We start from the raw sequence: 20,832 nt of genomic DNA, 5'->3' as shown, positions 1-20,832 counted from the left end.
GCAAGAGGCAGCTGATCAATGATTCTCTCTGATCATTGATGTTTCTATCTCTCTCCCCTTCTTCCTTCCTCTCTCTGAAATCAATAAAAACATTTTTTTAAAAGACCCTGTCTCTGAGTAAAATGGTATCCTGAGGCACTGATTTTCTGTTTCTTCAGTAAATTGATAAAGAAATATGAAACGTAGAAAGGACTTCAGGACCATGCAGGAAAATAGGGAAACATTACACCTGCATATTAGAAACTCAATTTTATTTCTTGAGAGACAATTATGTCCTTAGGAAAGAAGGTGGATTAAATTTTATCAAAACCCTTTAAATTTGAAGGAAGAAGATGAGGTGAAAGCAGGACATTTATTTATTTAAAAAATATTTATTGACACTTACTATGTGCTAGGCACGGTCAGGTTTAGTGAATTGAAAGACACAAAAATATTTTCCCTCATAGAGCTTGCATTTTATTAGGGGAGAGAGTCCAGAGTAGGCCTCATTGAACAAAGATCTGAAGGAATTAAGGATGTGAGCCTGGGACTAGGGTGGAATGAATGTTCCACCTAGAGCAAAGGTCCTCAGGCAGGAGCAAGGGGTGGTCAGAGAAGAGTGGGCAAGAGGAAAGTACAGTTGACCTCTGAACAACACGAGGAGGGTTGGGGGTGCCAACCCCCATGCCATTGATAATCTTCATATAACTTTTGACTCCCCAAAAACTTAACCACTAATAGCTAGCTGTTCACTAGAAGCCTTTCATAAGCAGTTGATTAACACATATTTGGTATGATCTATGTATTATATACTGTTTTCTTACAATAAAGTAAGCTAGAAGAAAGAAAGAAAATGTTATTAAGAAAATCATAAGGAAGGTAGTCCCGAAAAAAATGGCGACGGAATAGAGTCGGGTTTGGAATCTGTTCCTGGGGCGGAGAGTCGGAGCAGCAGAGGCTCGCAGAGGGAGTGTATGTGGGCAAGCCAAGGGACAGCTAAACTCCAGGAGAAGGCGGGGGAGTGCTGGGCAGTGTTCCTCTGACCGCGCAGCACCCACGGGGGCTGGGTCCCCTCCTGGAGCTGCGGGCTCGCCGGGCGCCTCGCCATCTTGCAAGGAAAGGATTTTAGTGGAAACCTGACTTTCCGCGACAACTGCAAACACTGAACTGCTGGGAGCACCAGACCACCGGTCCCCTATCAGCGCAAACATTTGGATTCAAAGAAACTCTTCACTGCACCACGGAAAGGTCAGATTTTGTCTGAAATAAGCTGCGGTTTCTAATCCCCGCGGTGGGTGAGGGAAGCGCTGGGTGAGGGAAGCGCGGCAGCCGCAGGACCGGCAGGAGCCGGGAAGTCTGTGCCTAGAAAAAGCGGCGGCAGTTGGAACTGCCGTGATCCGTGAATGAGAAGGGGGGTCTTCTGAGCTGCTAACAGAAGTGACCTCTTGAAAGCAACTCATTTTAATCTGACGAGGAGGGTCAGACTAAGAATTATCAAAGGAGTGCAGGCTCCTTAGTCTGGGGCACAGACCCACGGTCCGCACACCTGGGCTCTTTCCGACTCTGATTGCTAAGCCCAACACATAGAAAAACCCAGGTGGAGGGTCCCTGAAAGACTGCAGGGGGAAGGTGTTTTTTCGGAACCTGGGGACCAGAGCTGCGTGTGACCATCAGAGAGGCAGCTCTGAGGCGCACACCTCCACAAACCGGTAGTGAGTGCCATAGAAGGGGAAAAAAAAAAGAAAAAAGAGCTAGAGAGGCCCGGAAGTCAATTCAGAAACACTGCCACCCAGGGGCTGAAACGCTAATTGTCTCTGGTGTAATCAAAAATAAATACGAGAAATTAAGACAGGGCTGGCTTAAAAAGCAGGACTGGCTTCCAACACTGAGGAGCCCTGGAATGAAGCTGAACTGAAATACCGCCCAGACTGGGAAAAAGGCGTACCAAACAGAATAATAGAGGAAGTGAATGACAGCCGCTACTGCACATTTTAGTCTTCCTATTTTTTAATTTTCAATTCTTTTTTCAATTTTTTAAATTTTTTATTCTCATATTTTTTTATTTTCATTTTTTGCATCTTTTACTTAAGAAACTAATATTTTTTTCTTTTTCCTCACTTGATTTTCACCTTTTTAATTATTACATTTTTATTTTCAATCAGCACTATTATTACTATTATTTTACTTTTTTTTTTTTTTTTTTTTTTATTTTTTTTTTTAATTTCTTTATTGATTAAGGTGTCACATATTTGTCCTCATCCCCCCATTCCCATCCCACCCCTCTCCCCATGCATGCCCCAATCCCCTGTTGAACTTAACCGTTGGATAGGCTTATATGCATGCATACAGGTCCTTTGGTTGAACTCTCCCCCTCCCCCCACCCTCCCCCTCCCCTCCCCTATCCTCCCTCTGAGGCCCGATAGTCCGATCGATGCCTCCTTGCTTCTGGTTCTGTTCTTGTTCCTCAGTCTATGTTGTTCATCATTTCCTCTAGATGAACGAGATCATATGTCACTAGATATATACTAATAAGAACTGAATGTGAGACGAGCAATAATATTTATGCTGACAGGCAAATGAATCAATCTGTAGCGAGCTTCCCCCTGGACCAACAGTTCTTTTGAGACCCAATTTCGATGTCCAGTAGTTCCTTATGTGTACATGTCAGCACTGACCCCTCAGCTCTGGATGGTGGACAAATGGTGGTAACGGAGGTCCGACTCCCTCTGGTTTGGTCTCGGCCGAACCCAGGGGCACGGCGTCACCCAGACTAAGGGGCACGTGGCCTCACCCATACCCAAGGGGCACGTGGTTTCACCCGGGCCTGGGACCCAGCCTCACCCGGATGGATCCAGGGGCGCACGGCCTCACCCGGACCCAGGATCTGGCTTCACCCGTACCCAGGGACGCTTGGCCTCTCCCAGACCCAGGGGCACGTGGCCTCACCCGGGCTTAGTTGCACAAGGCCTCACCTGGATCCAGGTACACATGGTCTCTCCCGGACCCAGGGACGCTTGGCCTCTCCCAGACCCAGGGCCACTTGGGCTCACCCGGGCCTAGGTGCATGAGGCCTCATCCGGATCCAGGGACGCATGGTCTCACCCAGACCCAGGGATGCTTGGCCTCTCCCAGACCCAGGGCCACTTGGGCTCACCCGGGCCTAGGTGCACGAGGCCTCACCCGGATCCAGGGACGCATGGTCTCACCCGGACCCAGGGACGCTTGGCCTCTCCCAGACCCAGGGCCACTTGGGCTCACCCGGGCCTAGGTGCACGAGGCCTCACCCGGATCCAGGGACGCATGGTCTCACCCGGACCCAGGGACGCTTGGCCTCTCCCAGACCCAGGGCCACTTGGGCTCACCCGGGCCTAGGTGCATGAGGCCTCATCCGGATCCAGGGACGCATGGTCTCACCCAGACCCAGGGATGCTTGGCCTCTCCCAGACCCAGGGCCACTTGGGCTCACCCGGGCCTAGGTGCACGAGGCCTCACCCGGATCCAGGGACGCACGGTCTCACCCAGACCCAGGAACGTTTGGCCACTCCCAGACCCAGGGCCACTTGGGCTCACCCGGGCCTAGGTGCACGAGGCCTCACCCGGATCCAGGGACGCATGGTCTCACCCGGACCCAGGGACGCTTGGCCTCTCCCAGACCCAGGGCCACTTGGGCTCACCCGGGCCTAGGTGCACGAGGCCTCACCCGGATCCAGGGACGCATGGTCTCACCCGGACCCAGGGACGCTTGGCCTCTCCCAGACCCAGGGCCACTTGGGCTCACCCGGGCCTAGGTGCACGAGGCCTCACCCGGATCCAGGGACGCACGGTCTCACCCAGACCCAGGAACGTTTGGCCACTCCCAGACCCAGGGCCACTTGGGCTCACCCGGGCCTAGGTGCACGAGGCCTCACCCGGATCCAGGGACGCATGGTCTCACCCGGACCCAGGGACGCTTGGCCTCTCCCAGACCCAGGGCCACTTGGGCTCACCCGGGCCTAGGTGCACGAGGCCTCACCCGGATCCAGGGACGCATGGTCTCACCCGGACCCAGGGACGCTTGGCCTCTCCCAGACCCAGGGCCACTTGGGCTCACCCGGGCCTAGGTGCACGAGGCCTCACCCGGATCCAGGGACGCACGGTCTCACCCAGACCCAGGAACGTTTGGCCACTCCCAGACCCAGGGCCACTTGGGCTCACCCGGGCCTAGGTGCACGAGGCCTCACCCGGATCCAGGGACGCATGGTCTCACCCGGACCCAGGGACGCTTGGCCTCTCCCAGACCCAGGGCCACTTGGGCTCACCCGGGCCTAGGTGCACGAGGCCTCATCCGGATCCAGGGACGCATGGTCTCACCCGGACCCAGGGGCGCTTGGCCTCCCCCAGACCCAGGGCCACTTGGGCTCACCCGGGCCTAGGTGCACGAGGCCTCACCCGGATCCAGGGACACATGGTCTCACCCGGACCCAGGGACGCTTGGCCTCTCCCAGACCCAGGGCCACTTGGGCTCACCCGGGCCTAGGTGCACGAGGCCTCACCCGGATCCAGGGACACATGGTCTCACCCGGACTAGGGATGCTTGGCCTCTCCCAGACCCAGGGCCACTTGGGCTCACCCGGGCCTAGGTGCACGAGGCCTCACCCGGATCCTGGGACACATGGTCTCACCCGGACCCAGGGATGCTTGGCCTCTCCCAGACCCGGGGCCACTTGGGCTCACCCGGGCTTAGGTGCACGAGGCCTCACCCAGATCCAGGGACACATGGTCTCACCCGGACCCAGGGACGCTTGGCCTCTCCCAGACCCAGGGCCACTTGGGCTCACCCGGGCCTAGGTGCACGAGGCCTCATCCGGATCCAGGGACACATGGTCTCACCCGGACCCAGGGACGCTTGGCCTCTCCCAGACCCAGGGCCACTTGGGCTCACCCGGGCCTAGGTGCACAAGGCCTCACCCGGATCCAGGGACACATGGTCTCACCCGGACCCAGGGACGCTTGGCCTCTCCCAGACCCAGGGCCACTTGGGCTCACCCGGGCCTAGGTGCACAAGGCCTCACCCGGATCCAGGGACACATGGTCTCACCTGGACCCAGGGACGCTTGGCCTCTCCCAGACCCAGGGCCACTTGGGCTCACCCGGGCCTAGGTGCACGAGGCCTCATCCGGATCCAGGGACACATGGTCTCACCCGGACCCAGGGACGCTTGGCCTCTCCCAGACCCAGGGCCACTTGGGCTCACCCGGACCTAGGTGCACAAGGCCTCACCCGGATCCAGGGACACATGGTCTCACCCGGACCCAGGCGCGCTTGGCCTCTCCCAGACCCAGGGCCACTTGGGCTCACCCGGGCCTAGGTGCACAAGGCCTCACCCGGATCCAGGGACACATGGTCTCACCCGGACCCAGGGACGCTTGGCCTCTCCCAGACCCAGGGCCACTTGGGCTCACCCGGGCCTAGGTGCACGAGGCCTCACCCGGATCCAGGGACACATGGTCTCACCCGGACCCAGGGACGCTTGGCCTCTCCCAGACCCAGGGCCACTTGGGCTCACCCGGGCCTAGGTGCACGAGGCCTCACCCAGATCCAGGGACACATGGTCTCATCCGGACTAGGGATGTTTGGCCTCTCCCAGACCCAGGGCCACTTGGGCTCACCCGGGCCTAGGTGCACGAGGCCTCACCCGGATCCAGGGACACATGGTCTCACCCGGACCCAGGGACGCTTGGCCTCTCCCAGACCCAGGGCCACTTGGGCTCACCCGGGCCTAGGTGCACGAGGCCTCACCCGGATCCAGGGACACATGGTCTCACCCAGACTAGGGATGCTTGGCCTCTCCCAGACCCAGGGCCACTTGGGCTCACCCGGGCCTAGGTGCACGAGGCCTCACCCGGATCCAGGGACACATGGTCTCACCCGGACCCAGGGACGCTTGGCCTCTCCCAGACCCAGGGCCACTTGGGCTCACCCGGGCCTAGGTGCACGAGGCCTCACCCGGATCCAGGGACGCATGGTCTCACCCGGACCCAGGGACGCTTGGCCTCTCCCAGACCCAGGGCCACTTGGGCTCACCCGGGCCTAGGTGCACGAGGCCTCACCCGGATCCTGGGACGCATGGTCTCACCCGGACCCAGGGATGCTTGGGCTCTCCCAGACCCGGGGCCACTTGGGCTCACCCGGGCTTAGGTGCACGAGGCCTCACCCAGATCCAGGGACACATGGTCTCACCCGGACCCAGGGACGCTTGGCCTCTCCCAGACCCAGGGCCACTTGGGCTCACCCGGGCCTAGGTGCACAAGGCCTCACCCGGATCCAGGGACACATGGTCTCACCCGGACTAGGGATGCTTGGCCTCTCCCAGACCCAGGGCCACTTGGGCTCACCCGGGCCTAGGTGCACAAGGCCTCACCCGGATCCAGGGACACATGGTCTCACCCGGACCCAGGGACGCTTGGCCTCTCCCAGACCCAGGGCCACTTGGGCTCACCCGGGCCTAGGTGCACGAGGCCTCACCCGGATCCAGGGACGCATGGTCTCACCCGGACCCAGGGACGCTTGGCCTCTCCCAGACCCAAGGCCACTTGGGCTCACCCGGGCCTAGGTGCACGCGGCCTCACCCGGATCCAGGGACACATGGTCTCGCCTGGACCCAGGGGTGTGTGGGCTCTCCCAGACCCAGGGGCGCTTGGCCTCGCCCGGGCACGGGATCCAGCGTCATCCGGGTCCAGGGGCACTTGGCCTCACCCGGACCCGGAGTCCGGCCTCACCTGGACCCAGGGGCATGTGGCCTCACCTAGACCCAGGGACGTGAGGCCTCACTTATACCCAGAGGCGTGTGACCACACCCGAGCCCAGAGGCGCGCAACCCCGCCCGCACCCGGGTCTCAGCGGGGCCCCGTCTTCCCGATCCCAATTCCTGCCGGTCAATCCCCCCTCAGCAATTCCCCTGGCCATCCTTCCGGAGCTCCGGTATGGCTGCTGCAGAGCTCGTCGGGCGGCGGCTCGGTGAAGCTCCGGTGCACCCGGTGCATGGCGGTGGGCCAGTCTGGCGTCGCTGCGTCGGCCCTTGGGTCTGCATCGGTGGCCGGTCGCCGAGCATGCGCACCTGGCCGCTTCCGAGGCGTTGAGATTCTTGACGGACTCAGAGGTCAGCAAGCGCGGAGTCTCCCACCCCATGTCTCATAGGGGTTCGTCTGTCCGTGCTTGGCTGCCAGTGGAGCCGTCCCCTCAGCCGGAGACCGCCGGGGGAACTGCGCCGAGCATGTTCCAGGCCGCTGTTGTATCGCCTGAGCCATAGTTCTTTTGTGTCGCCTGAGCCGTAGTTCTTAAAGTGTGGTCTTTGGGTCACCGGCATCAGCATCATCCCACATACCCCTCTTTTATTCTAGTTGTAGAGCATCTACTCAGCCAGCCCTATGGTGGTCTTGGATGGTGTCTGCTCTGCTCTCTTGTCGTAGTCTCAAAGTTGTTGTGGTAGGCAACAATCAGGCTTCCGCCCTATGCCTCCATCTTGGTCCTCCTTTGTATAGTTAAGTCTTGATTGTTGTTGGTGTCACTGGGGGGGCTCTCTTTGTCAATAAAGGAAGAGTTGCTGTGCAGGAGACACGTTTATGGGCCGGGTCTTGGTGCAGCAAAGCTTTGGCGCTCACTGAATATTCCCGTTGAATGTGTCCCTTATGCACGTGGTTGAAATCTGGTGTCATCTCCTACAGACCACTAGATGCCCTCGTTTCTGGGTCTCCAATGGGGTGTAGATCAGCTACTGCCTTAGGCACTCAGCAAGGATTACAGCAAAAACTGTAGTTTCTTCCTCCTGTCTGAGTGGCACTGGAGCAGTCCGACTAGAACAGCAGATCATCTGGTCCGCTGCCAGAGGGCAGGCCACCCACATGCATAAGCCGTTGCTTGGGGCGCAGGTGTGCCTGCGAGACTTGCGGGGCAGGTCTTCAAAACGTGCGGGGCGGGTCCCAGGGCGGGGCGGGGTCTCAGGGCGCCCACAGGCCATGGTGCGGCGAGCCAAGATGGCTGTGAGTCTGGTCCTTCTGCCTTCCACGTATCTAAGTCCCCTCGTTCCGCACTCCAGCGCAGCAAACACTGATTGCTGGGCGCACCTCCGCAAGAGTCCCGCCTCTCCCCGAAGGCATCTGGGTCTCCCGGGGTTCGCCAGAAGATGGGTTTCAGGGTGATGGAGAGCCAATCTCCCCTGGGTTTGGAACAAAAGCCCCTCTCCCCCCGCCACCAGCCAGACCCACGCACCTCCACACCTCATTCCCTCCGATTTCGCTGGGTGCGAGGCAACAGAACAGCCCCTAACCTCCGCCGCCATCTTTTTCAAACTTCTCAATCCGTACCTCTTAATCCCTTCATTTCAGTCAACTCTACTGAAGTCTAGCGCCGCCGGGAGGTGCACGGAAAGGGCGCCCGGGCCTCCGTCCGGTGTGCGGGGTGCGTGGCCCGCGGCACCAGGCGCGCGGGGGCTGCGCGGCGGGGACGGGTGCTGGGAGGCCGCCGGGCTCCGGGCGCCGCCGCTGCGGCGGCGTCCCCAGCGTCCCGGGCCGGGCGGCCTGCGGGGGCGGCGGAGTTGCGAAAGTTAGTGAGTTTCCCAGGGTTTCGCCCGGAATGGGGTTCAGTGCATTCGGAGCCGGTGCTCAGCACACTCCGGAGCCTTTATCTCCTTCCTGCCAGTGAACTCCAGCCAGGTCATCAGCCGCCCCCTCCTCTCCGGTTCCATCCTCCCCGCAGGCGCGTGTGCTCGTGTCTCCGCCCGTTTCTCCATACCTCAGGCTTTTACGGCTTCCCCGACTGTCCCCGTGGCCTTCTCCTTCCCCCCAGCTGTGGGTATTTCAGTCCGCCAGCTCTCCTGTGGTTCTGGACGATGTCCGTTCTGACCTCTAGTTGTATTTTTGAAATTGTTGTGCCCGGCTGCAGGTTAGGTGTTTAACCTATGCCGCCATCTTGGTTTTCCCCTTTTTTTTTTTTTTTTTTTTTTTTTTTTTTTTTTTAATGTCATTTGATTTTCTCTTTCTTTTATTTTTGGATTAGTGTCCTACATTCGATTTGCATCTTTCCCTTACAATCGCTTTACCCTATCTCAAAGCTAACATTATGCCATCACTCTCCTCCTAACCTTTCCCCTTTTGGTCCCCAGTTTATCTTAACCCTTTCTGGCTTTAGATTTTCCCTACTTTTTCAGTTTACTCCCTGCTAAAACTTCACCCTACTTATATATCTAATTCCCAACCCCCTGCTCCAAATCCATACAAACCTCTCTCTACGCTACCTTTAAAAAATTATTTTTCTCTCGGGCCTTTTGTTGTTGTTTGCTTGAATGTTGATTAGATTGAATTTTTATGCTTTTTTATGAGATTGTTTTGATTATTCTTTTTGTTGGTTTGGTTGGTTCTTTTGTTTGCTTTGTTTTTGTTTGTTTTTTACTTTTGTTTTCCCTTGCCTCACTTGATATTAGCTGCTGTTGCAGTTTGTATTAATCTCCAGGCTCGTGTTGCTGGAATTTGCTGGGAATAGTGGTTGTTCTAGTGGAGTTTACTCCCCATATATATAGTTTGTTCCCCTTTTCTCTCTTAGTATCATTCTTGTCTCTCTTACTTTTTATTTCTTTTCTTTTTCTTTTCTGTTATTTCTTTTCTTTCTTTCTGCTCTTTTCCCAAGTTCAGATTCACACTCTTTGTTGTTGTTTTTTTCTTCGTTGTTGTTCTTTCTTTTTACTCTCCCTCTTCCACTCCTATTCCCTAATTTGTCTTTCTCTGGTGGTTACCTTTATTGGAGGTTATTAATATCGTGAATACAATTCTGTTCAGTGCCTTGTCTGTTGTGCCTGGTTGTGTTGTATTTTATACCTTTAAATCAACGCCAGAGAGAGAAATCTATATAACCAGACATCCGGAGAAGAGAGACCATGAGGAGACAAAGAAACAGCCCCCACAGGAAAGAGAAGCAAGCATCACCAGAAAAGGAAGTAAACGATTTAGAGGCAAACAACCTATCAGAGAAAGAATTCAGAGAAATGGTCATAAAGTGGCTGAAAAGGATGGAAGACAAATTCGACAATATGAGTAAGAACCAAGAAGAAATGAAGAAGAACCAAGAAGAAATGAAAAATGACATCGCTGCTGTAAAGAACTCAATAGAAAGCATCAAGAGTAGACTAGATGAAGCAGAGGACCGCATAAGTGAGCTAGAAGACAAGATGGAAAAAAATACCCAATTACAACAGCTTCTAGAAACAAAAATTAGAAAGATTGAGGAGAGCGTAAGGGAACTTCGGGACAATACAAAGCAAAACAACATCAGGATAATAGGGGTGCCAGAAGGAAAGGAAACTGAGCAAGGAATAGAAAACCTGTTTGAAGAAATAATAACAGAAAACTTCCCTGATATAGGGAAGAAAAAACCCACACAAATCCAAGAAGCTCACAGAGTTCCAAGCAAAATGAACCCCAAAAGACCGACGCCAAGGCACATTATAGTTAAGTTGGCAAACACCAACGACAAAGTAAGAATCTTACAAGCGGCCAGAGAGAGACAGACAGTTACATACAAAGGAACCCCCATCAGACTAGCAACTGATTTCTCAACAGAAACTCATCAGGCCAGAAGGGAATGGAATGAAATATACCAAGTCATGCAAAGGAAGGGTCTAAATCCAAGAATACTGTACCCAGCAAGGCTATCAATCAAAATTGAAGGTGAAATCAGGAGCTTCAGAGACAAAAAAGGACTAAGGGAGTTTATCACCACCAAACCAGCAATGAAAGAAATGCTAAAGGGTCTGCTGTAAAAAAAAAGAAAGAAATAGGAAGCAAAGAAGGTACACAGGGGTATAGAATAAAAATGGTGTCAAATAAGTACCTATCAATAATAACTTTAAATGTAAATGGATTGAATGCCCCAATCAAAAGACACAGGGTAACAGACTGGATAAGAAAACAAAACCCAGATATCTGCTGTCTACAGGAAACCCACCTCAAAAAAAAGGATGCATACAGACTGAGAGTAAAGGGATGGAAAAAGGTTTTCCAGGCAAATGGAAATGAAAAAAAAGCTGGGGTTGCAATACTTATATCCGACAAATTAGATCTCAAAGTGAAGGACATAACAAGAGATAATGAAGGCCACTTCATAATACTAAATGGATCAATACAACAAGAGGATATAACCCTGGTAAACATATATGCACCTAATGCAGGAGCACCCAAATACATTAAAAAAAAAAAACTCCTGGAAGATATCAAGGGAGAGAGTGACAGTAATACAATCATAGTAGGAGACTTCAATACCCCACTATCACCATTGGACAAATCCTCTAAACAAAAAATCAGCAAAGAAACATCAATCCTAAATGACTCACTAGAACAGATGGAATTAATCGACATCTTCAGAACATTTCACCCCAAAGCCACAGAATATACATTTTTCTCAAGTGCACATGGGTCATTTTCAAAGATAGACCATATGTTAGGACATAGGCAAAGTCTCTCCAAATTCAAGAAGATAGAAATCATATCAAGTATCTTCTCAGATCACAGTGGCATAAAACTGGAAATCAACTACAATAAAAACAACCCAAAGAAATCAAACACTTGGAGACTAAACAGCATGTTATTAAACCATGACTGGGTTACCAAAGACATCAAGGAAGAAATAAAAAACATCATGGCAACAAATGACAATGAAAACACAACAATCCAAAATCTATGGGACACAATGAAAGCAGTCCTGAGAGGGAAGTTCATAGCTCTACAAGCCTACTTCAAAAAACAAGAAACAATGGTAATAAATTACCTAACCCAACAACTCAAAGAGTTAGAGAGAGAGCAACAAGATAAGCCCAGTGTAAGCAGAAGGAAAGAAATAATAAAGATCAGAGCGGAGATAAACGACATAGAGACCAAAAAAACAATACAAAAGATCAACAAAACCAAGAGCTGGTTCTTTGAAAGGATAAACAAGATTGATGGACCTCTAGCCAGGCTCACCAAGAAGCAAAGAGAGAGGACCCAAATAAACAAAATCAGAAATGAAAGAGGTGAAATAACAACAGACCCCGACGAAATACAAAGGATTGTTACAAAATACTACGAACAACTTTATTCCAACAAACTGGACAACCTAGAGGAAATCGACATATTCCTAGAAAAATACAACCTTCCAAAACTCAATCAGGAAGATTCTAAACAGCTCAACATGCCAGTAACTATGGAAGAAATTGAAGCAGTCATCAAAAAGCTTCCAGCAAACAAAAGCCCGGGGCCAGATGGCTTCACAGGAGAGTTTTATCAAACTTTCAAGGAAGAACTAAAACCTATCCTCCTCAGACTATTCCAAAAAATTCAAGAGGAAGGAACACTTCCAGGCTCCTTCTATGAAGCCAGCATCACCCAAATACCAAAACCAGATAAAGACAACTCAATGAAAGAGAATTACAGGCCAATATCCCTCATGAACATTGATGCCAAAATCCTCAACAAAATTCTAGCAAATCGGCTCCAGCAGTACATCAGAAAGATCATACACCATGACCAAGTAGGATTTATCCCAGGAATGCAAGGATGGTACAATATCCGCAAATCAATAAACGTGATACATCACATAAACAAATTGAGAGATAAAAATCACAAAGTCATATCAATAGATGCAGAAAAAGCATTTGACAAAATCCAACACCCTTTCTTGATAAAAACTCTCAACAAGGTGGGAATAGAAGGCTCATACCTCAACATAATAAAAGCTATTTATGATAAACCCACAGCAAACATCATACTCAATGGGCAAAAACTAAAACCATTTCCCCTAAGAACAGGAACAAGACAGGGATGCCCACTCTCACCACTCCTGTTTGACATAGTACTGGAAGTATTAGCTATCGCAATTAGGCAAGAAGAAGAAATAAGAGGCATCCAAATTGGAAAAGAAGAAGTGAAGCTGTCCTTATTTGCAGATGACATGATATTGTACATAAAAAACCCAAAAGATTCCATCAAAAAACTAATAGACTTAATAAATGAATTCGGCAATGTAGCGGGATACAAAATTAACGCCAAGAAATCTATAGCTTTTCTATACACCAATAATGAACTGACAGAAAGAGAGACTAAAAAAGCAATCCCATTTACCATTGCACCAAAAAAATTAAGATACCTAGGAATAAACTTAACTAAGGAGGTAAAAGACCTATACGCAGAAAACTATAGGACACTGAAAAAAGAGATAGAGGAAGACGTAAACAGATGGAAGAACATACCATGTTCCTGGATTGGTAGAATCAACATCATTAAAATGTCCATACTACCCAAAGCAATCTACAGATTCAATGCACTCCCCATCAAAATACCAACAGCATATTTCACAGACCTAGAAAGAACTCTCCAAAAATTCATCTGGAATAAAAAAAGACCCCGACTAGCCTCAGCAATCCTCAGAAAGAAGAATAAAGTAGGTGGGATCTCAATACCAGATTTCAAGCTGTATTACAAAGCCACTGTTCTCAAAACAGCCTGGTACTGGCATAAGAACAGACATATTGATCAATGGAACAGAATAGAGAACCCAAATATCGACCCAAACCACTATGCTCAATTAATATTTGACAAAGGAGGCATGAACATACAATGGACTCAAGACAGTCTCTTCAATAAATGGTGTTGGGAAAACTGGACAGATACATGCAAAAAAATGAAACTAGATCACCAACTTACACCATACACAAAAATAAACTCAAAATGGATACAGGACTTAAACATAAGACGGGAAACCATAAAAATACTAGAGGAATCCACAGGCAACAAAATCTCAGACATATGCCACAAGAACTTCTTCACTGACACTGCCCCTAGGGCAATGGAAGCTAAAGAGAAAATTAACAAATGGGACTACATCAAAATAAAAAGCTTTTTTACAGCAAAAGAAACCATCAATAAAACAACAAGAAAGCCCACTGCATGGGAAAACATATTTGCAAATGCTATCACTGATAAAGGTTTAATCTCCAACATCTACAGGCAGCTTATGCAACTCAATAAGAGGAAGATAAATGATCCAATAAAAAAATGGGCAACAGACCTAAACAGAATATTTTCAAAAGAAGACAGAAGGAAGGCCAAGAGACACATGAAAACATGTTCAAAGTCACTTATTATCCGAGAGATGCAAATCAAAACAACAATGAGGTACCATCTCACACCTGTCAGAATGGCTATCATCAACAAATCAACAAACAACAAGTGTTGGCGAGGATGCGGAGAAAAAGGAACCCTCGTGCACTGCTGGTGGGAATGCAGACTGGTGCAGCCACTGTGGAGAACAGTATGGAGTTTCCTCAAAAAACTGAAAATGGAACTCCCATTTGACCCAGTAATCCCACTCCTGGGAATATATCCGAAGAAACTAGAAACACCAATCAGAAAGGATATATGCACCACTATGTTCATAGCAGCACAATTTACAATAGCTAAGATTTGGAAACAGCCTAGGTGCCCATCAGCAGATGACTGGATCGGAAAACTGTGGTACATCTACACAATGGAATACTATGCTGCCATAAAAAAGAAGAAATTCTCATCATTTGCAGCAACCTGGATGGAATTGGAGAACATTATGCTAAGTGAAATAAGCCAGTCAATGAAAGAAAAATACCACATGATCTCACTCATTTAGGGATAGTAAAGAGCATTATAAAGTGGTGAACAAAAAGATAGATACAGAGACAGTAAAGCATCAAACAGACTTTCAAAGTACAGGGGGAAAGTTTGGGAAAGGTGGGGGAGTTATGAAATCAAACGAAGGACTTGTATGCATGCATATAAGCATAAACAATGGACGCAAAACTCTGGGGGGGAGGGCATGTGTGGGTGTGGGGTGGGGGGGTAATAGTAAGATATGTACACATATAATACCAAAATAAAAATATTAAAAAAAAAAAAAAAGAAAATCATAAGGAAGAGAAAATACATTTGTAGTAATGTACTTATTTATTGAAAAAAAAAAAAAAAGTGGACCTGTGCAGTTCAAACCTGTTTTTCAAGAGTCAAGTGTATTAGAGGGTGAGGTGGAGATGGGATAGAGTATGTGGTGAAACAGTTGCAACTGATAAGGGCTACAAGAACTATCAAGGAGCTAGTAAGACCAACCCCCAATAAATCTGTGGCTTAGAACCAGCAGAAGACCAGCTTGATCCAAACATGGTAACTAATTTCACCTTGCAGTAACCCCAAGCTTCATTATTCACTCATTGTAATACATTAGCATACTAAACAAAACACCCCACACCACCATGATCGAAAAATAAAAGATAAAAAATAAATGGAAGGCCCATATAAGAACACAAAGTGGAGGCAGGATTCTTTTGAGAAGTCTCCACCCCTTTCCTGGAAAAATCCTGGATACTCCTCTCTAGTATTGATTGCCTTATCCCTTGATTAAAAGAACCTCATTAAAGAAGAAAATCCCACTGGGAGGGGCTGCTCTGTCTGTGAAGTAAACACTCTCTGTCCCACTGCTTCCCTGATAAACTTTCACTTTAAACTCTGTGCTGGCTTGATTTTGAATTCTTTTCTGTGTGAAGCCAAGAACCCACAGTGGGTCATGGACCTTTGGCCCCTGGACCCTTGGAATGCCTGCATGGAAGAGATAGCAGGGGCTGAACATGAAGGACTTATGAAGACAGAAAGAAGGGCAGCCCAGCACCTATAGTCCTCATCAGTGTAGGTAAGAGATTTGAAATCAGTTGCATTTGACCCTTCATGATACTGTTGCCTCACCAAATTTAATTGACATTGCTTTGTACCCAGAAATAACTCATGTACGATTAATCGCATTCCAAAGATAGTGCAGGAATAAAGGTAAGATTGTACAATGGACTGAATATTTATGTTTTCCCCAAATTTGGTGTTGAAATCCTAACCTCCAATGAAATGTTGTTTGGAGATGGGGGTCTTAAGGAAGTGATTAGATCATGAGGATGGAGCTCTCATGAGTGGGATTAGTGCCCTTATAAAAAAAGACCCCAGAGAGTTCCAGCCCTCCTCCCACTACGTGAGGATACAGAGAGAAGACAGAATCTATGAACCAGGAAGTGGGTCCTCAGCAGACACTGAATCTATTGGCACCTTGATCTTGGACTTTGCCACCTCTAAAATGGTGAGAAATAAATATTCATTATTTAAGCCACCAGTTTATGGTACGTTTGTGACAGCAGCCCAAATGGACTATGTTGCATACCTTGGGCTGCAGCACATCTACGTTTCTGAAGGCCTGTGGTGGTGGTGGCGGCAGCTGAGACAGGAAGTTCCTTCATTATGCCTAACCCTTCACTGAACCTTTCCTAAGGGAGAAGGGTATCTGTGAACTCAAATTATCATGACTCCTTTTTCCAATGTCTTATGACAAATTATTCCACTGGGGTATAACAGTGTGCATTCCCTTCAAGCAGCCTGCCACTTGGTGAATGATTAAATTTTTGAACCTCCTTATCATTTGTCTTAGCTCAAATCTCGTAACAATCAGGTTACCCAACCCAAGTATAATTTGTATGAGTCAGAAAGGCCCTTTGTCTCCTACAACTAATTAAGTGCACCGGCTTTGCAAAAACATCTTTAAAATTTATTAGGTTACAGAGATTCCATCTCTTTCACCAACTCCAGCATTTGAATTTGTCCCATATTCCCAGACAGGGCCACCGCCTTGCCCCTCGGTGCCATCTGCTTCCACTCCGCTAGTCTCAAAGGATGCTGCTCTTTCTGTAGCACAGACACAGCTTGATTCTGCAAATGTGTGGTTTCCTCCTGCCCCCTAAGAAGAAAGAAACAGGGCCTGGGAAACAGTTTTACCACATCCATTTGGTCTCTTCTCACTGATGGACTTTCCATAAAACTTCTGCTTATTTGTCTTTCAGTTTCCCTGACCATGGCAAGCAGTACTGCTTTCATGACGAAGACCCTTTCTCCTGGGTTACCGCTCACCCTAATGGGTCTTTGTGAAACACAAAACAAACAAAACAAAAATTCCTTTTATTTCCCTCCCATTCTTCCTTTTCCTATTCCCTTAGCTCTGGTGGCCCTTCTGATGCTGAAGTGGGAAGCTTAGAAGACTCTTCTGCATTTGTTCACCTGGTGGTCAGGAATGAAAACTTCTGAAACTCTGAATCCCAGAATACCCCTGCCTCTCTGGGAGCTGTGACTTGCTCGCTCTGACTGGAGCACCCAGTTTCTTGTCTGAGTTAAAGGGCACACAGAAGCCAGAGGAAGTGCTTTGAGGAAGAATCTAGGAACAGAAGGATTGCCCAGAGAGTTACCAAAAATTGCAGGGTCTAGGATCAGTTACACAAGTGGGGTGTGGAGCCAGGTGTCCCAGGTCCAAGGAAATGCAAAGTTATGCCGCAGGTCAGAGGTGATGGTTTCAACAGCTCAAATTTGCTTTTATGGCCCAGTGATGTGAGTGGACAGGTGTGCAGAGTTAAACTTCTTTGTGTGTGCATGTGAGCTGAGACAAAATTGTCTTCAGTCACATCTGGTGTTGGTTTTGACAACTGGAGTCTTGGGCTTCAGTTCTGGCTGAAGAATATTATCACTGCAGCACTCGCTGGTGTGTGTTTAATTGATGATTCAAGGGACATGAGGCAGGAAAGGCACAGGGAGAACTGGGTCCACTGCTTTAGACAGGTCCTCAGTGTTGCTGGGAAGGGGAGCGATTTTGCCTCCCCAAGCCCCAGGAAACATCTGGAAATATCTGGAGACTTTTTTTGGTTGTCATAACTTGGGAGGATGGTGCTACTGGCAGCAGATGGGTAGAGGCCAGAGATGTTGCCAATATCCTGCAATGCACAGGACAGCCCCCCCAATAAGGGATGATACAGTCCAGAAGCTGGAGATACCTGCTAAGATTCTAGGATATGCAATGTCCTTCTTAAATTAGCCACAAGGAGATTGTTCAGTCTCTCTAGGGACTAGTTTAAGGTTGAGGGGACCCCTAGCTGTTGATAGCAGCAGAGTTAAGTAGGGAAACATTCAGTCTTCCTCCTGTTTTCCCTTGACAGTCACAATACTCCTGACACCAGTTGCATTTTTCTCTCCCTATCATGCAATTCTGTTACACGAGCTGGTGTCCTACAAATTAACTCCATTCTGACATTATCTACTTGGAAATAGTGCCAAATCCCACAGGTTAAGGGATCAGTCCCGCAAGACTGCTCCCACCTGACTCCCGATGCCAATCGCAAGTCCAGATTGTCACCTGTGCTTCTGACTGACCAGCTTTAAATCAGAGCCCCCCACCCCCCCATCTTGGGTTAGATTAATTTGCTAGAGTGGTTCAGAGAACTCAGTTTACTTACTGTTAACTGGTTTATTATAAAAGGATATGGTAAAGGATACAGATGAGTACCCAGATGGTAGAGATGAGAGGTCCAGGTATGTGGGAAGGGGCTCAGAGTTTCCTTTCCCTCTCTGGGTGCTCCACCTCCCAGCACCTCCATGTGTTCTCCAAACCCTGTAATTTTGGGATTTTTGTGAAGGCTTCATCTTGCAGGCATGATCAATTATTAACTCCATGTCCAGCCCCTCTCCCCTCTCTGGAGGAGTGTGGCTGAAAGTTCCATGTTTCTTTTTTCTCTTTTTTTTTTTTTTTTGAAAGTTCCAAGTTTCTAATCACAGCTTGGTCTTTCTGGTGACCAGCTGCCATCCAGGAGGCCACCCAGAGTAGCCTCATTAGAAGGAAAGACATCCCTATCTCCCAGGAAATGCCAAGGGATCTAGGAAGCCTGTGTTGGGAATAGGGTCAAAGACCAAATATTGGAACAAAGGATGCTCCCTGTGCTTTTATCACTTAGGAAATTGCGAAGGAGCTCTGTGAGACCACGTTTTATATATTTTCTGTTTCAAAGAGGGTACTAGTATATATACCATGTCATAAATATCTTGCACAAACCTTACACCTTTAGGTAACAAAGTCCTTGACTTTGAAAAAAACCTGGCATTAAAAGATTTTTATCTAATCTCACAACTATGGATTCCACCTTCAAGAGGTCCAGATTTTCCAACAACTTACTATTGCCCAACAGACAGTTTTCTTCGTGAGACATGAACACATAACTTCCCAGGGAACCCAGATCGCTCAGGAATTTTGGGATTGACTGTCTCACTCCCTCCCTGTGGCTGTAATCTAGCCCTCCTTGCAAGTTTTATTTACATAGGAGGCTGGAAGGAATGCTGATCTGAGTGGCAAGAGCAAGTTGATTCTCTGGCCTCAGTGTGCTCACTTGTAATATGAGATGGTCCCCTAGGTGACCTCTGTGTTAACTCTGATTCTGTGACCACCTGAGATTATCTGGGAGCACACAGGACGTAATGCAGCCTTTATCTTGGGGTCACAGGGATTGTGATTCCTGTTTCTTTCACTTTAAAATAAGATTCTGCAAATTGTCACTATAAAAAGGCATATTTATGTTTCCTAAATATAATACTCTTAGATCTCAGAGGGAGGGTACCTCTCAGTCCTGGGTTGAGAAGAGCAGCCAGCTCCCCAGGGCGGCCCTTGCTTCTCTTGGCCACAGTCTGAGCCTGGAGACCTGTCCTCCAAATAATCTCCTGTCAGACCCCTATCTCCCTGGCCTCCCTGACTCGCCCCCCCCCCCCCCCCCCACCTCTCACCTCAGAGGAAGGTGTGAGGAGTAGGGTGGCCAGATAAAACACTGGATTCTAGTTCAATTTGAATTTCAGATAAACAACACATCATCTTTTGGTATATGTCCCAAATATTGTGAGGTTTAGTATAAGTAGGTCGCCAAAGTTACAGGGTCACCTGCTAAGTCTGACATCTCTAGTTAGGAAGGGAATGGGAGGGAGCAAGTGGAGAAGTGAGCCTCCAGCTGGGACAGAACTCTGCCCTTGGCCGACCCAGTGGTCCTTCCCTCAGCCACAGGCAACAGGAGACAGAGACTTGGCTTCCCTCAGGGCCTACAGCGGGAGGGAAAGGAAGTGAAAGTGAGTGGAAATTTACAGGATCTGGGCCCAGAGACAGTCTGCCTGAAGCCTGCCAGTAGTGTGTGGGTTCTTGACTTCGTGCAGAAAGATTTGACAACACGGGTCCAGGTGATTTTGAGAGGATGTTTATTAAAGCTGGGGACAGTGAAACAAAGGAAGGGTAGAAGAAGCCACAGGAGAGAGAGTCGAGGTGGGGCTGTTTTGGCTCTCTGAGAAACAGAAGTCACAGTGACAGAAGTCACTGGGGAGTCAGAGAAAAGGGGGCCTTGGAGACAGGTTCAGGGGGAAAGCCCGGGACAAGCTGCTGCTGCTCACTGCTCCCCCAGTTTTGTGAGGAGCCTTAGAGTTTAGAAAAGAGAGAGAGCAGAGAGAGATACAAGGTGTGGGTGTGCTCTTAGGCAGAGCTTGCCATGGGTCCTTGTCTTGAGGCTTTCTATCTCTCTCTGGCTGGCTGGAATCCTAGAGGAGGATCTTAACAGAATATTCATTAGCTTTTCAGGTGTGTCCTTCAATATGCTGATTTGTCAAAATGCGCACATAGAAGGATCAGAGGTTATTTTCATGTGAGTTTCATTTCTGAAAACGTCATCAAGAAAGGCATTGAAGAAGGACGAGGATGGAAGCTGTTCTACCCCTGGATGGTCTGGAATGTGTAAACCAAGGGTCCTTGGTTAGGAAAGAGAAAACCTTGGGATTCATTAGCTGACTGTAAATTGCTCAAATTGTTTGCCTTGTTTAATTATTTTGTCTCAGTTTCCCTTATTCCACTTATCAAGGAATTTTTCTAGCTTCTTACTATACTGCCACTGGGAATGCTTAGGGGATTCCCCTGGGGGCCTGTGGGGAAGACATTCCTATCCAAGCCTCA

This window comes from Eptesicus fuscus, chromosome 5 (assembly GCF_027574615.1).
Source record: "Eptesicus fuscus isolate TK198812 chromosome 5, DD_ASM_mEF_20220401, whole genome shotgun sequence".
Taxonomy (NCBI): domain Eukaryota; kingdom Metazoa; phylum Chordata; class Mammalia; order Chiroptera; family Vespertilionidae; genus Eptesicus; species Eptesicus fuscus.
This window is presented reverse-complemented; position numbering follows the sequence as displayed.